The sequence below is a fragment of the Triturus cristatus genome, chromosome 1_2, assembly GCF_964204655.1.
Source record: "Triturus cristatus chromosome 1_2, aTriCri1.1, whole genome shotgun sequence".
NCBI lineage: Eukaryota > Metazoa > Chordata > Amphibia > Caudata > Salamandridae > Triturus > Triturus cristatus.
The window spans coordinates 533,514,448-533,529,020 of NC_140580.1; positions in this window are offsets into that span (position 1 = coordinate 533,514,448).

Genomic DNA, 14,573 nt, shown 5'->3' on the forward strand with positions numbered 1-14,573 from the left:
TCCTTGTTGCACCTCTGGTGGGGAGGCGTACAATTCTGATGCATTCTAAGGTCTACAAATATTGGTAAATCTGGGAATGTGTCAGAATATATGAGTGGATGCGTGGGAATACCCACTCTCCAACCATGGCAGGCCTCTCTGCTGCCGAGTAACGCAAGCAGGCGATTTCTGCTACCCTGCCTTACTCTAGATTATCAAACTATCAGGGCAATGTAAGGTATCCTTGTGTGGCTTGATAAATCTCAATTAGGTTTAGCATCACCCTTGCACCCTTTTGCGAGGCGTAAGGGTGGCACAACACCTTGATAAACATGGCCCCTTAGATGGTAACCTGCCCTAAGAATGTTTGTAAAACGCAATCCCATCTGCAGCATCCTCTTTTTTTGTGAGAATGGCCCAGTAGGTGTTCATGTTTTAACAGCGACATTGTCACGATTAACCATTTTGTTGTTTAACCCCTTGCATGCCCGCCCCTTTCCCCGCCCAGTGCCGCGCCTTCCATTAGCGGGCGGAGTTCATGACGAGCTGGACTCGTCATGGGCACAGCGCCACCGCAGCCCATGACGAGTCCAGCTCGTCATGGGCACTGAAGGGGTTAACATACTGCAATGTGAAGCACTTTGTGCTTCAGAGATACATAAAGAGCACCAGCAAAAAACAAATGCGCCTTAACAGCACATTTAGGTGCCGGTTCCGATCCGTTAAAAATAATTTGCGTACGACCCGTATCCGTATTTTTTTACGTACGAGTCGTACAAGTACTGTACAAACGGCCAAGTACGATTCGTACGTGAAAAATAACTACGAATAGCATCGGGAAAAGTGTACGGAAGTGCGTCGGATAGTTTTTACGTCCGAATATCGTTGGGAAAAGTGTACGAGAATGAGCCGGACATTTTTACGTGCAAATCGTAAAACACAAGTCCGAGCGCGCAAGTACGACACATCACCTGGGAGACCCAATGACACCTCACACCAAACACAACAGCAGGCCCGGTCACAACCCCCCCTAACACAAGCACACACCCCCGGGGCAGGCAACGGATTTACACACTCCCACAATGGACATGTGACACAACAAGACCAATCCATAGCCAAATAAGCATCATAGCCAACAATCTACAGGTCAAACACTCAGGAGAACATCCCAATCTGTCCCCCGCAACATACCAATCCCCAAGTGAACATTGAGAGGAATGCTAGGCACATCCAAATACCTGGAGGAACTGTGTCAACTTGAATATGTATGAAACATAGATGTCGCATGAAACACCATTAACATTGTCTCTCTCTCACACACAGGGCAACGTCGTCGATCTCCCCCCAACACTGGGGGGGAAGAATCACAGTCCCAGGCTCCGCGTGACGATGATCCCACCGGCAGCGACGACTCTCACCACGTGGATGACCCCGACCAACCTGGACCCTCTGGTGCCCAAGCCCCTGTAGCACCTGAGTCAGGTACATCTGTGCCAACCACCACCCCCATCCCTGCCACATCCCAGGACACACCCAGGAGCCCTGCTCGCACTGAACAACAGAGCCAGTCTGACCAGGAGGGACAAGCTTCTCCGGGCACCCAGGAGGAGGCAGGCAACCCTGCAAATGCCATCCCTCAGGGGTCCCGTAGACCCGATGTGCCCACAAGGGCAGGCCAGGCTCAAGTGGGCAGGGGTGGTGCCAGTGGAGGCAGGCGGAGGCGCGAACCTGACCAGCCAGCTCACGACACCGGTATGTCACACATACGCAACATCCTGGACTCATACCGGCGTGACACCAGAGGCATCAACCAGGTCGTGTCCAGACTCTCAGAAATGCAGGGGACCCTCGATGAGATAAAGAACCTGCAGGACGAGCATCATGCCAGTCATCAACAACGCCAAGGACGGCTGGAGGCAAGACTGGCTGAGCTCCTGGTGGCACATAGGGACATGAGCCAATCACTCCGTCAGATCGCCCAAAGCATGGGCAACCCTCCCTGTGCCACCAGGCGTAGACCAGCACCAGAACCAGGGAGGGAGGAGGAGGATTCGTCTTACGGAGCGTCCCAAGCATCGTCAAGGCCTGCATCTGAGGGTCCCCGCAGGAAGTTGGGTCGTCCACGGAAAAGACCGTGCGAGTCAGCGGACCATCCACATCTCCCAGGTCACCTGGCCTGGCACCTGGCCCTCTGGCGCAACAGCAGCACCTCATCCAATGACATTCTCTGCCACATGGACTTGCTGGTCACAGTCTGACCAATGATGACCAACACTGTGGTCTGGACTCTGATGACTTCCAATGCCAAGGATACCATCTCCCCCTGTGAACTTTGGATTCTATTCCCCCGGTAGAGCACCTAATTTCATCTACCAATACACATACCCCACCGCAAATAAATATATTACTTTGGTCATGAGACGTTCCTGTCATTTTGCATTTTTCAACCACATATGTGTGTGGAAATGTCAAACTATGCCTGAGTGTTGAACTAACTCCAGCCATCCATACCCTGGGATCAGAGTCTGGTACAGGACACACATGGGTCACAAGGTATCATTCAATGTAGGCATGGAGCACAACACTCACCTGTGATGGCCTCTTGCTGCTGAGGGGGGGCTTGCTAAACTCTGCGGACAGACCTATTTGGGAGAGTATCATCAAGGCGTAGAGGTCATGGCTCATGTGGAGGTTCCCAGGGAGGGAGTCCCAGGTATGTGTGGCCAGGTGGGAGAACAATGTCCTGTATGCTGGAGTACGGTGGATGTGAAGAACGGTGGCCAGGGCAAGGTTGGATGCACGGAGATGGCCCAACGGGATCTAGGATGACAGACGTACAAGGTTGGTTTGGGGTCGGGGTTGTGGACTGCCTCCTGAGTGTGGGTGGGGAGTGTGGAGGTCATCCTGAAGCAGACAGTGATCCATTGCAGCTATCTATGGTGGACGGTGAGGTGGCTGGGGCGCAGGGTGTTGAAGCTGAGGTGTGCAGATGCACCCTGGATGTGGACAACTTTCCTGGGAGTTTGGATGTACTTGCTCCGTAGAGGGCAGGCCAGTATTTGACACGGATGTTGTCATGGACTTGGGGGGTGGTTTGTCTTTTCTTGCAGTGAATCTATCTGTGGATCATGTGCATAATGCAGAGGGCGTTGCAGCATGAGGTACAGATGCTGTGGACTAGCATGGCAAATGTGAGCGAGCCAAACATGATGCACACCATCTTGTGTGTGTGGCCACTGGGTGCTTGTGCAGGGCTCTTGCGGGTGGGACACAAGCACTTGACCCAGCTGGAAGGGGACAATCCTCAGATGATCACCTCAGTCCTGTACAAGTCCAGCCTCAGGTGGCTCGTGTTGAGCCATTCATCAATGGATCTCATGCATACTTGAATGATGGAACTGCCAATGTCTGTGTCTTTGTTGAGGGTGAGGAGCACCTGGCTGTCAATGGCATACGAGCTGATGATGAGGTGCTGTGCGCATGTGATGGTGGAGAGGGGGGTCCTGGACACTCTGTAGATTGACATGCTGAGAGATGATACCTGTGCCATGTCCTAGACGATGACACCATACTACATGCTGAAGCCTTGAGTCCCACTCCCATGCCCTTGCTGGGCTACAGAGCCGGTGGGGAGTATTAGGGACGTGACCTGGTTGGTGTGACAGGGCCTGGAAGGTGGGGCAGCGCAGTGTAGGCAGTTGGAGTTGCACACTCAGCATGCAAAGGTGTCGTGTGTGTGCCCAGGGTATGTCTGACAGCAGGCGTTAGATGTGCAGATGGACATAGCTCGGAGTGTGGCTGCTACATCAGACTGTAGTGTGATGTGGGTTATGCAAGGACAGGATGGTGGTGCAATGTGCACCTTGCATGTGCTGATGGTCCAGCCTTTGGCACCACGTGCCGGCAACAGTGGCATAGACAAGCTGAGGACAGCCAAATGAATGGGTGGAGGGAGGAAGTGAGGAGCATCTTGGAGGTGTGTGTGTTGCCAAATCTGGATACTCTGTGGGCCCTTGCTGCAGGGGCCGCAGCAGCAGGCGGCATCTCCTTGCAAAATGCCAGAATTTGCACACAACGACTAGGATGTCAGAAGGGCAACTGCAACAAGCGCGTGTGTAAAGTAAGGAGTGTCCAGTGTCACATGGCACACCCAGAGACAATGCATGCACAATCACCAAAGAAGCATGACACCAGATCAGGAAACTGAAGGCCGACCTGCGCACAGGAGACACACCCTCAGCAGCTGTTGATGGCCCATTGTGTGGACCAACATGCAAAAAAACATACACGACCATGTACTTCATGTCCAATTGGGAGCCTAATCCATGAGCAACTGCATGCACGTTGCTAAACTACACATGGACTTCTATGCATAACCTTCCACAACTATGCCAGATATGCCGCATGCAAAGTGGCAAGAGACCTGCATTTACAGAGATGAGGCACCTTGGAGTGTGACGAACACCTTTATTACTCAGCCTCACACTAAGGGAAATGCATCAATTGGAACAGACTCACAGGTCATTTGGCTGACCATGTGTGACCTACACTGGACACCCCCTTCAACACACAGATGTGGTAAATCCTACTGAGCTGGCACACAAGTGAAGGGGTTGAGCCTAACACCCCTTGCTGCACAGGGAGAGTCTGCAATTCCCCATAGACCTCGAATATGGGGATGTCCCCCACTATGTCCACCATTAGCATCCCTTATGTTCCTGAGGGACGTTTTACACACATTGATGCCTTCATCAGAATCCACAAACCATTACAGATGACTGTCAGGAAGGGTGACTATCAATTCATGGGAGCCATGCAACATGTCATGTGGCCCATGGTGAGTCGACATGTATGCATGGTAACACAACATGCACAGGAGCAGTCCCCACATATCACAAACACGTACCACCCACAAAATGCCTTGCTGCACTCCTTACCCCAAATGACTTTTCACCATGTCTGTGCGTGTAACTCTGATCCAGCACACGTTGCAATACTCATGAGGAATAGCAGGAGGGCAATGATGACATGAGCAGACGACAGCCGCAAGAACCTGGGGAGGACAGACACACAACAAGTCAGCGAAGAGCTAGTAATCCGCAGACATGTACATGTACTCTACAGGAATGATGTTGTCACCATGCTCTTAATAAATTTAGTGTCCGAGCTAAAATGTGTGGAATGTCATCATCACTTGAATGACACATCAGAACACACATCCAAGTCACTTAGCACACAGTCAGCTGGACACACACATTGCAGCACATGCCACACAAGGCTCAAAGCGTGCACACTCAGACACAGGGACTCACCATCATGAGAAGAAGTTGCGGATAAGCTGACTCCGGATGTCCTCATCCTCATCCTCATCCTCACTTGCCCCGTGCCCAAGCCCTTCATCCTCCACGGGTGGATGATCCTGCTCATCGGGATCCAGGATGAGTGGCACGGCCTTCTCCACTGCCATGTTGTGCAGCATGCAGCACACAATGAAGATTTTGCAGATCTTCACCGGGGCATATGGGAGGGCACCGCCGGTCTTGTGGAGGCACCGGAATCTGCTCTTCAGGAGTCCAAACGTCCTCTCAATCATGCGCCTCGTCTGCCCATGGGTGTCGTTGTACCGGTGTTCTGCGGCTGTTCTGGGGTTGCGGAGAGGCGTCATCAGCCATGGCATGTTGGGATAGCCAGAGTCCCCTACATGGAAACATCATGTGAAGAAGTGGGTCAGGAGATGCCGTAAGATACAAAGATAGCGCAAAACACAGAACTAACAGAGTATACCCACCAACAAGACATGCTCGTTCCACGTGCAGCTGCAGCATCATTTCTGGCACCCTGCTACGCCTCATGATGTAGGCATCGTGTGCCGACCCTGGAAAACGGGCACCGACATGGGAAATCAGCATGTTAGCAAGACACATCACAAGGGCATTGATAGAGTGATAATGTTTGCGGTTCCTAAAGGCTACCTCCTGTGCCTGTGGTGGTACCAAAGCCACATGTGTCCCATCTATGGCCCCAATTACGTGAGGCATCCCTCCCAGGGCATAGAACTCACCCTTGACACGTGTCAACTGCTCACGAGTGGGAAAATGGATGAAGTCATCCAGGTGCACCAGCATGGCTTCTAAAACATCATGCAGGACACGGCTGAACATTGTCTGGGACATGCCACCAACATCAGCTATGGTCAATTGAAACGTGCCGGTGGCAAAAAAATGTAGGGCTGCCATCACCTTCATCTTGGAGGTCAGAGCTGTAGGATATCTGTGTTGTGGTTGGAGGTGTGGTGCAAGCCGGCGGGTCAAGTCCTCTATCAACTCTTGCGAGAAGCGGTATCTGCGTATGCAGTCATGTTCACGCATGGCATCCAGGTCTGGCATTCGTCTGGGGAGAGGCGGTGCCCTGCAGAGATTTGGAAGGAATAACGAAGAGTGAGTACATTACCACACCAATGTCACTGAGGTGAGCACATGTTCAACAGCTAATACACATCTGCTTAATACAGAGTCTGGGCTGTGCAATACATCCAGGACACATAGGCCAGCCAGGTGATACTCCTACGAAGAGCCAGCCACAATAGTTGCATGGCAATGTTGACGTGACATGCCATTAAAATAGCTGTGGGCCAGTGTAAGTGACAAGCCAGACACATTACATGAGTGACAGACATCCACATATCAGCATTTGAAGGATGTCATCTCATACAGACAGCTGGCGGGAGTTTAGACGCACAGGTCACATGTCATCTGAAAAAGGACAGATAACACACATTTCCATGAAGGGTTACATGTCAAAAACTGATGACCCAGACATTGAGAGAACGCAGATATTGCCTCATGTCAGGAAGTCATCTTCGAACCATCATGACACATGTAACGTGTGAGTCCACATGTGGCATGGTGTGCGTATATGTGTGTCATGCACATATGCACACAGACACATGTTGGATGCTGCAACAGCAGATGGATTTGACGGAACACCAACGGAAAGCTCATGGGAACACATGACACACACATGACATAGTCACATCGTGGCACGCTGTTAGTCACATGTCAGGTGTAATTATCCATGTACCTTGCATCAGGGGACAGTTGCGGGTGTTGCTGACTGTGCCATACCAGTGATGCAGTGCTTGACACATGTGTCCCACATGCACACATGTGCAAAGTGTGAAGGGGATGTGTGCCACGTAGTGCCCCATCACACATGACATGTGTAAACAGCTCATCACACATCTATTGTGCCACAACATGAGGAGACATGTGCCACATCACTGCCTGACACACCTAGGCCTTGCACATGAAGGACTGCACTGACAATGACTTGATGTCCAGCCTTGTGCGAGTCTGACACCTCCATTCCTTTCGTGTGCGCCTCCTATCACCAGTGTAAGCTGTGAAACGCAGTACACACGCTCTGAGGGTGTGTGTACGGCCCATACTCACGCGTGAGTACCTGCCGTACACGCGTGAGTATGTGCCTATCACTATAGTTGTGTTACTGTAGGTCCGAGTGATACGGCACGTACTCACGCGTGTACGGCCCGTACACGCGTGAGTACATGCCGTATCACTAGGGCCTACGGTACCCCCAACTATAGTGATAGGCACGTACTCACGCGTGTACGGCCCGTACACGCGTGAGTACGTGCCGTATCACTAGGGCCTACGGCACCCCCAACTATAGTGATAGGCACGTACTCACATGTGTACGGCCCGTACACACGTGAGTACGTGCCGTATCACTAGGGCCTACGGTACCCCCAACTATAGTGATAGGCACGTACTCACGCGTGTACGGCCCGTACACGCGTGAGTATGTGCCGTATCACTAGGGCCTACGGTACCCTCAACTATAGTGATAGGCACGTACTCACGCGTGTACGGCCCGTACACGCGTGAGTATGTGCCGTATCACTAGGGCCTACGGTACCCCCAACTATAGTGATAGGCACGTAATTACGCGTGTACAGCCCGTACACGCGTGAGTACGTGCCGTATCACTAGGGCCTACGGTACCCCCAACTATAGTGATAGGCACGTACTCACGCGTGTACGGCCCGTACACGCGTGAGTATGTGCCGTTTCACTAGGGCCTACGGTGCCCCCAACTATAGTGATAGGCACGTACTCACGTGTGTACGGCCCGTACACGCGTGAGTACGGCCCGTATCACTGTAGTGATGGTGCCCTAGGGGTACGTGTGAAACGCGCCGTACCTGTGTGGGGATTTAAGAATTACAATGGGGACACATGAGGGACAAGTATTAGGGCCTAAATGCATGCTGGTTGTCATGGATACCGAGTTTCAAGTTCAAAATTTAACATCATGTGGTCTGGAAAAAGCAGTTGGCCACATTATACGTTGTTGCAAAGTGGTTGTTGACTTGACATGATGCTGCAAAATCGAAAGATGCGAAGGCTGTCACTGGTGTATGTTTAAAGGGATTGGAGGAAACATAGGATGCAAATGAGTCTGACCAATCACTCTGTACTCCTGTAAATGAAATAGGCCAGCAAGGCAGATATAAGGCAGGCAGAACCCATGAGAGGGCACTTGCCTGCACAACATGTCAGTCGATACCACTGCTGCTGTATTGTCTCCCTCTGGCACCATGTCAAGGACTGTGGAGAGGGCCCAGCCTTTCACCCAGGAGGAGAACGAGGCCCTGCTGGATGTGATCCTCCCACGGTACCCCATGCTGTATGGTCGACCAGGGGAGCAGGTGAGTGCTGACTCCACTACCTTTGCCTGTGCACCTTTATTGTGTCTGTCACTTCTGGCATTGTGTCCAGGTGTTACAGACATGCAATGTTGGTTGGAGTGGGTTATGTCTCTCATGCAGGGCTTGATGTAGTTCATGTGTGCACTCCTCACTTGCATTGTGCTTACTGTGACATTCACTGCATAGTGCATGGCACATTCAGCCAGCCTAATCGTCTTGGGCATTCTTTTTCTATTGTCCTGCGGTGATTCAGTGTCACCCCGGTGTGACAGGTGACTGCACCCACAGATGTGTGTGAGAGTTGAGTGGAGCAGTGGTGAGAGAGGTGAGAGTGTCCAAATGATGTGTACACCCCCTGGACATTGATTTGTGTGAATGTTTCTTGTCATGTGGGTGAGTGTCTATGTGGAGTGTTGCACCACAGCTGCATAGAGGAGGCAACTGCTCAAGCCATCTCATGTGTGAAGTAAGCCGTGCTGTGTGTCTGACTTGCTGAGCTAGCCCCACACCTGTGACCCCCCCTGGCAAGTGGCACATGTGCAGAGTGAGGTTTGCATCCACTGTTGCCAATGGCAGGTGATTGATGTGTGCCTGTGTGTGTCTGTGTACTCTGCTGAGGTTTTGTCAGTGGCCTGGGGCATGTGACTGCTTTGTGGTGCTGTCCATCAGCCTTGTGTTGCTTGGGATGCACAGTGTGTGCCATGATCAGGGATTGTTTTGCACCCCTCATGCAACCTGTGTACTTACTATGCCATGTGGTGCATTGGTGCGTCCCCAGTGGAATAAGTCCCTATGACTAAGGTGCTATTACTTGCCAGCATACTATGCCCTGTTCAACAAATCAAAGATGTTCAAATGTGTGTCTCTGTGACATGGTGCAGGTGTAGTGATGTTGTCCCACTTTGTCATCCACACAGGTAACCGCCTACCAGAAGGGGAAGATCTGGAAGGATGCCGTCAAGGCCGTGCAATTGGTGGAGGGTCGCAGTCGGCGCCTGCCACAAGTGAGGAAGAGATGGCAGGACATCCGGTGCTGGACCCGGAGGATCGCCCGGGTCATGCTGAAGGAGGAGGCTCCTCGCAAGCATGGCGGGCGCCGGCGCCTGACCCACCAGATGAAGCGTGTCCTGGCGGTGGTCTTCCCTGACCTGGATAGGCGGATACAGGAGTTACAGCAGCCGGAAGGGGGTAGGTACATGTGTGTTTGTTGTGTGTCGCCAGCTTTTGTAGCTGCTCAGTCGCCTGGATACACTGCCAGGCTATATATGTGCAGTGCATATCTTGTTCCCCCAAGTCAACCTGTGCTGTTCTTCCTCCCTTCCCCTCCTTGACATGTGTTACCTGGTCTGTGTGTTATCACTATTGCACATGGTCATCTAGGCTGCCAGTTTATCAAGGTGCACACTGCTTTTAGCATCATGTGTGGGGGTGGTCTGCCTGTGCCCTGTCCTGTTCAGTCATTTTGGGGTGCATAATTGTTGGCACTGATGCTGAGTCTCAACATAGGAGTGTGAGGGTTCAAATGAACAGACTTGCAGCATGCATTACCAATGTTCTGGCCTCAGACATGATGTGCATGAGTGGGATATGTGCATAGTGCCGGGATGGTTGCTCCTGTAACAGTCCGCTCATTCTAGGACCATGGAGCAGTGTGCCCACTACAGTCCCCTGACACAGCCTGCCCTCCTACTCATGTGTGTCATCCAACACTGTGCACATTCACTGTGGGTTCCGCATGGCTCTGCCTCTGTGGCATTGTTCCCTGGCCTAGGTAGTATTTTTCACATGTGTGATACATTTGTCCACTGGACAGGGAAACACCAGTTTGCTTGTGCATACTCACACTGGCCAGTGCCTGTGTGGCTATTCACAACAATCTGTTGATGTTTGTTTGTGACCAATATGTTTTGGCAGCCCTACAAGGTGATGTCGTGTTAATGAAGCTAGTTTTCAAGCACAGTTATTGTAACCCTGAATAAGAGGTGTCACTTCTTGATCGTTATCAGTCACATTGACTCAGGTATGGGTGGGTGTGTGTGGGAGGGACGTACATGTTCAACCTTGATGTTTCATTGCCTGTTCTGACTTGTGTGTGATGATTCGCAGTACAGAAAGTCATCGTGCAGTGCCCCCGTGATGTTGGCCAGTGCTTAATGTTCGTGCTTCATAGCCTGTGTCAGTTTTTGACAATCATGTATCCTGCTTGTACATTTTTGGCACCTGTGTGTGGTTCAGATGCTACACAGTTGTGACTTTGTGTGCTGACATCTGTGGGTACATTCTGGCTTGCCATGAGGGGGAACCCACAGTACAGCTAGGCTTTTTTGCTAAACAATTGCAGGCCCATTAGCTTATGCATTGTCCTGGGTGTGGACATGTGTGCCACTCCAGATGACAGTCAGTAGGTCATATGTGTAACCAACTGTGTGATCAGGTGACGGATAGCCATGTGACAAATGACATTATTCAAGTTGTTACTCAGAGAAAATGTCCATTGGCACTCACTACACCTGTCAACATGTCTCAATGTTTCATATGCTTGACCTTGTTGTTTTGTTGTGAAGGACAATGATGTGCCTGCATGACAGATGTCTCCCAAGGAAGTGCACAAGACACCACCTTTACACTTTCCTGGGACCCGCTGGCACATTTTAAAGTAAGGCACAGTTTCAACAAAACTTGTTTAGAGTTCATACATATACATGTTCCCACAGTGTGGTTGCATTTGGGTTAGTCCTTGGTTGTTGCCGATACCAACTTACGAGTGTCAAGTCATCCAGACCACCGTGGTGCCATGTCTATGTACTTACTGATACCCCATTTCTGGCTAACAGTGGCTTATTTGAATGAGTCTGGCAGCTCAGACAATGACTGTGTACATGTAGTTTGGTGTGCACCTCCTTGTGTGACTTCTGTTATACAGACACATGTGTGTTCTGTTCACAAAGTGGCACATTCACACATTCTAGACATGTCCATTGTGTAAAGGGTTGTGATTCTCCAGGAATCACAATGTATTTCTTTGGGGTCTCCTAAGTACTCACAGGTTTCTGAGTGTGGGGACACCTTCTGCATTGGCATGTGGTATTTGGCCTTGGGTGCGACATTACAGTTGGGTTCACAGTGAAGAAGAGGTGGCATGCCTTCATAGTCTTGCTGTGCTCAACTGATCCCAGACACTAGCTTCTCTGGATCTTGGGATTTGAAGTTATTTGCTGTTGTGTCCTAATGTTCATTTTTTGCAAGTGGCATGGTGGGTCAACCAACTGGGGAGTGCAGGGCTTACGTATGTGGGGAGTATTCTAGATGTTACTCATGATGTCTTTCCTGTTATGCACTGTTGCCTATTTTGTTTGGACTCATGTGTCAGATGTATACAGGTGACTGATTTTTTCCTGTCTCTTCACCTTGCCCACAGCATCATCGGAGGACACCGAGGGAGACACTGGCACGGACGTGGAGGAGGGATCGAGCACTGGTGCCACCACTGCTGAGGAGTCGGCGGAATCTAGTGGCACGGAGGGCGAGGGGAGAGAGGCGGAATACCTGCCCAGTACCAACACTGACTACGAGGCTGACGGGTCCGAGGCTGAACTCCCTGAGTGGGCGGAGGCTGCTCCAACAGCTGGCAGCAGCACTCCATCCGTCACCGCCCCCTCCATTCCCATCACCGCCCTCCCACTTGCTCGGGTCCCTTCTGTCCGTGCTAGGCGACCACATGTCTCCTTCGTGCCAGGCACCGCACCCCCTGCCCCTGTCCCCCCTGCTGCCCTCGCTGCCGAGTCTGTGGACATTCAGCGGCAGTTGCAAGTTGGGCAGACATCGATCCTGACTGTCCTCCATGGCCACACCAGACTTCTGACCCAGATGGTGTCGTACATGGAGGGCATGTCATCAGCGATGTCTGACCAACGGATGTTGCTGAGGTCCCTGGACTCGTCACTGACGGCAGTAGTGAGTCACCTGCAGCGCTGCGTCCCCCCCTACCCCTGCCCCATCCACAAGTCCCACACCCATGCCTGTCCCAAGCACACCAAGACATCCACACACACGCACCCCACCAGACACAAGCAGCACACCACCACGTAAGGGCAAGCGCACACCTCCTGACACGCACACTCAGGGGGACGCAGGCACACCCACTGGGTCTGGGGCACACAGGCAGGCACACAGCCACAGTCCTCGTCCACATGACTCACTCCCCAGTCCCTCCGATGTCACTCCCCTTGGCTCCCTGCCCCAGATTCGGAGAAGGAGGCCCACTTTGCTGGGCTGGGCCTCAGCCCCACTAGTTCACCTGGCCGGAAACGGTCAAGGCACTCCACGGGTAGGGGAGTTGAGTCCCCCAGCCTGTCCACCACCTCCCCCAGTAGCGCTGCAACCCATCCCTCCGACCCCCCCCCCCTGCATGTGTGTAATCCCAGTCTAGCACACATATGGTACTTGTTCTGCTGGGTATTTGAACACCTGACTCACAATTGTGGGCATTGTATCTGTGTGAGCTCCACCCTATTCCTTCCATGACAGACAACATCTTGGTGGCTGGCCCAGCACCTGGACATTCCTATCAGTCCTGGGATGTGCGTGACAGTGTGTGTTCTCTTTGGCTCTCTTAGTTTAGTAGGCAGTGACATGACTATACAGTCTTGTGGCATGATCTCAGTGTGTGTATTGTGCTGCATCTGCCAGGGGTGGGTTTGCATGTGTTATTTGTCCTCACACGCACATGTGGTGTGTTATGCAATGGGGAAAGACATCCATCCTCCTGGGAGTGGGACACTGCTGTCAGTGATGTGTTTTTATGGCACTATCATCATAGTTCAAAGTTAGGGATGCGTACATACACCCATGGAGTTGTGGTAATTTGATAATGATGTACACCCCCCCATGTCTCTGTCCACTGCTGGTAGTCCTCTGCACCCACCCCCATGTCTCCGTCCACTGCTGGTATTCCTCTGCACCCACCCCCATGTCTCTGTCTACTGCTGGTATTCCTCTGCACCCACCCCCATGTCTCTGTCCACTGCTGGGAGTCCTCTGCACCCACCCCCATGTCCCTGTCCACTGCTGGTATTCCTCTGCACCCACCCCCATGTCTCTGTCCACTGCTGGGAGTGATGGGCACCCACCCCTCACATGTCCCTGTCCACTGCAGGTATTCCTCTGCACCCACCCCCATGTCTGTGTCCACTGCTGGTATTCCTCTGCACCCACCCCCATGTCTCTGTCCACTGCTGGGAGTGATGGGCACCCACCCCTCACATGTCCCTGTCCACTGCTGGTATTCCTCTGCACCCACCCCATGTCTGTGTCCACTGCTGGTATTCCTCTGCACCCACCCCCATGTCTCTGTCCACTGCTGGGAGTGATGGGCACCCACCCCTCACATGTCTCTGTCCACTGCTGGGAGTCCTCTGCACCCACCCCCATGTCCCTGTCCACTGCTGGTATTCCTCTGCACCCACCCCCATGTCTCTGTCCACTGCTGGGAGTCCTCTGCACCCACCCCCATGTCTCTGTACACTGCTGGGAGTGATGGGCACCCACCCCTCACATGTCCCTGTCCACTGCTGGTATTCCTCTGCACCCACCCCCATGTCTCTGTCCACTGCTGGTATTCCTCTGCACCCACCCCATGTCTCTGTCCACTGCTGGGAGTGATGGGCACCCACCCCTCACATGTCCCTGTCCACTGCTGGTATTCCTCTGCAATTAATGTGCAGGATATACTTGTTTTTTGTGGGGTGTGGGTTATGCTTCCTGCCCCTTGCACCCCCCCCTTTGCCCCTGGGGGTTGTTCTGACCTTCTGCGGCGTCTGCGTCGGTTTCTGAACACAAGGTCGTAGGCTATGAGGGCCGGGAT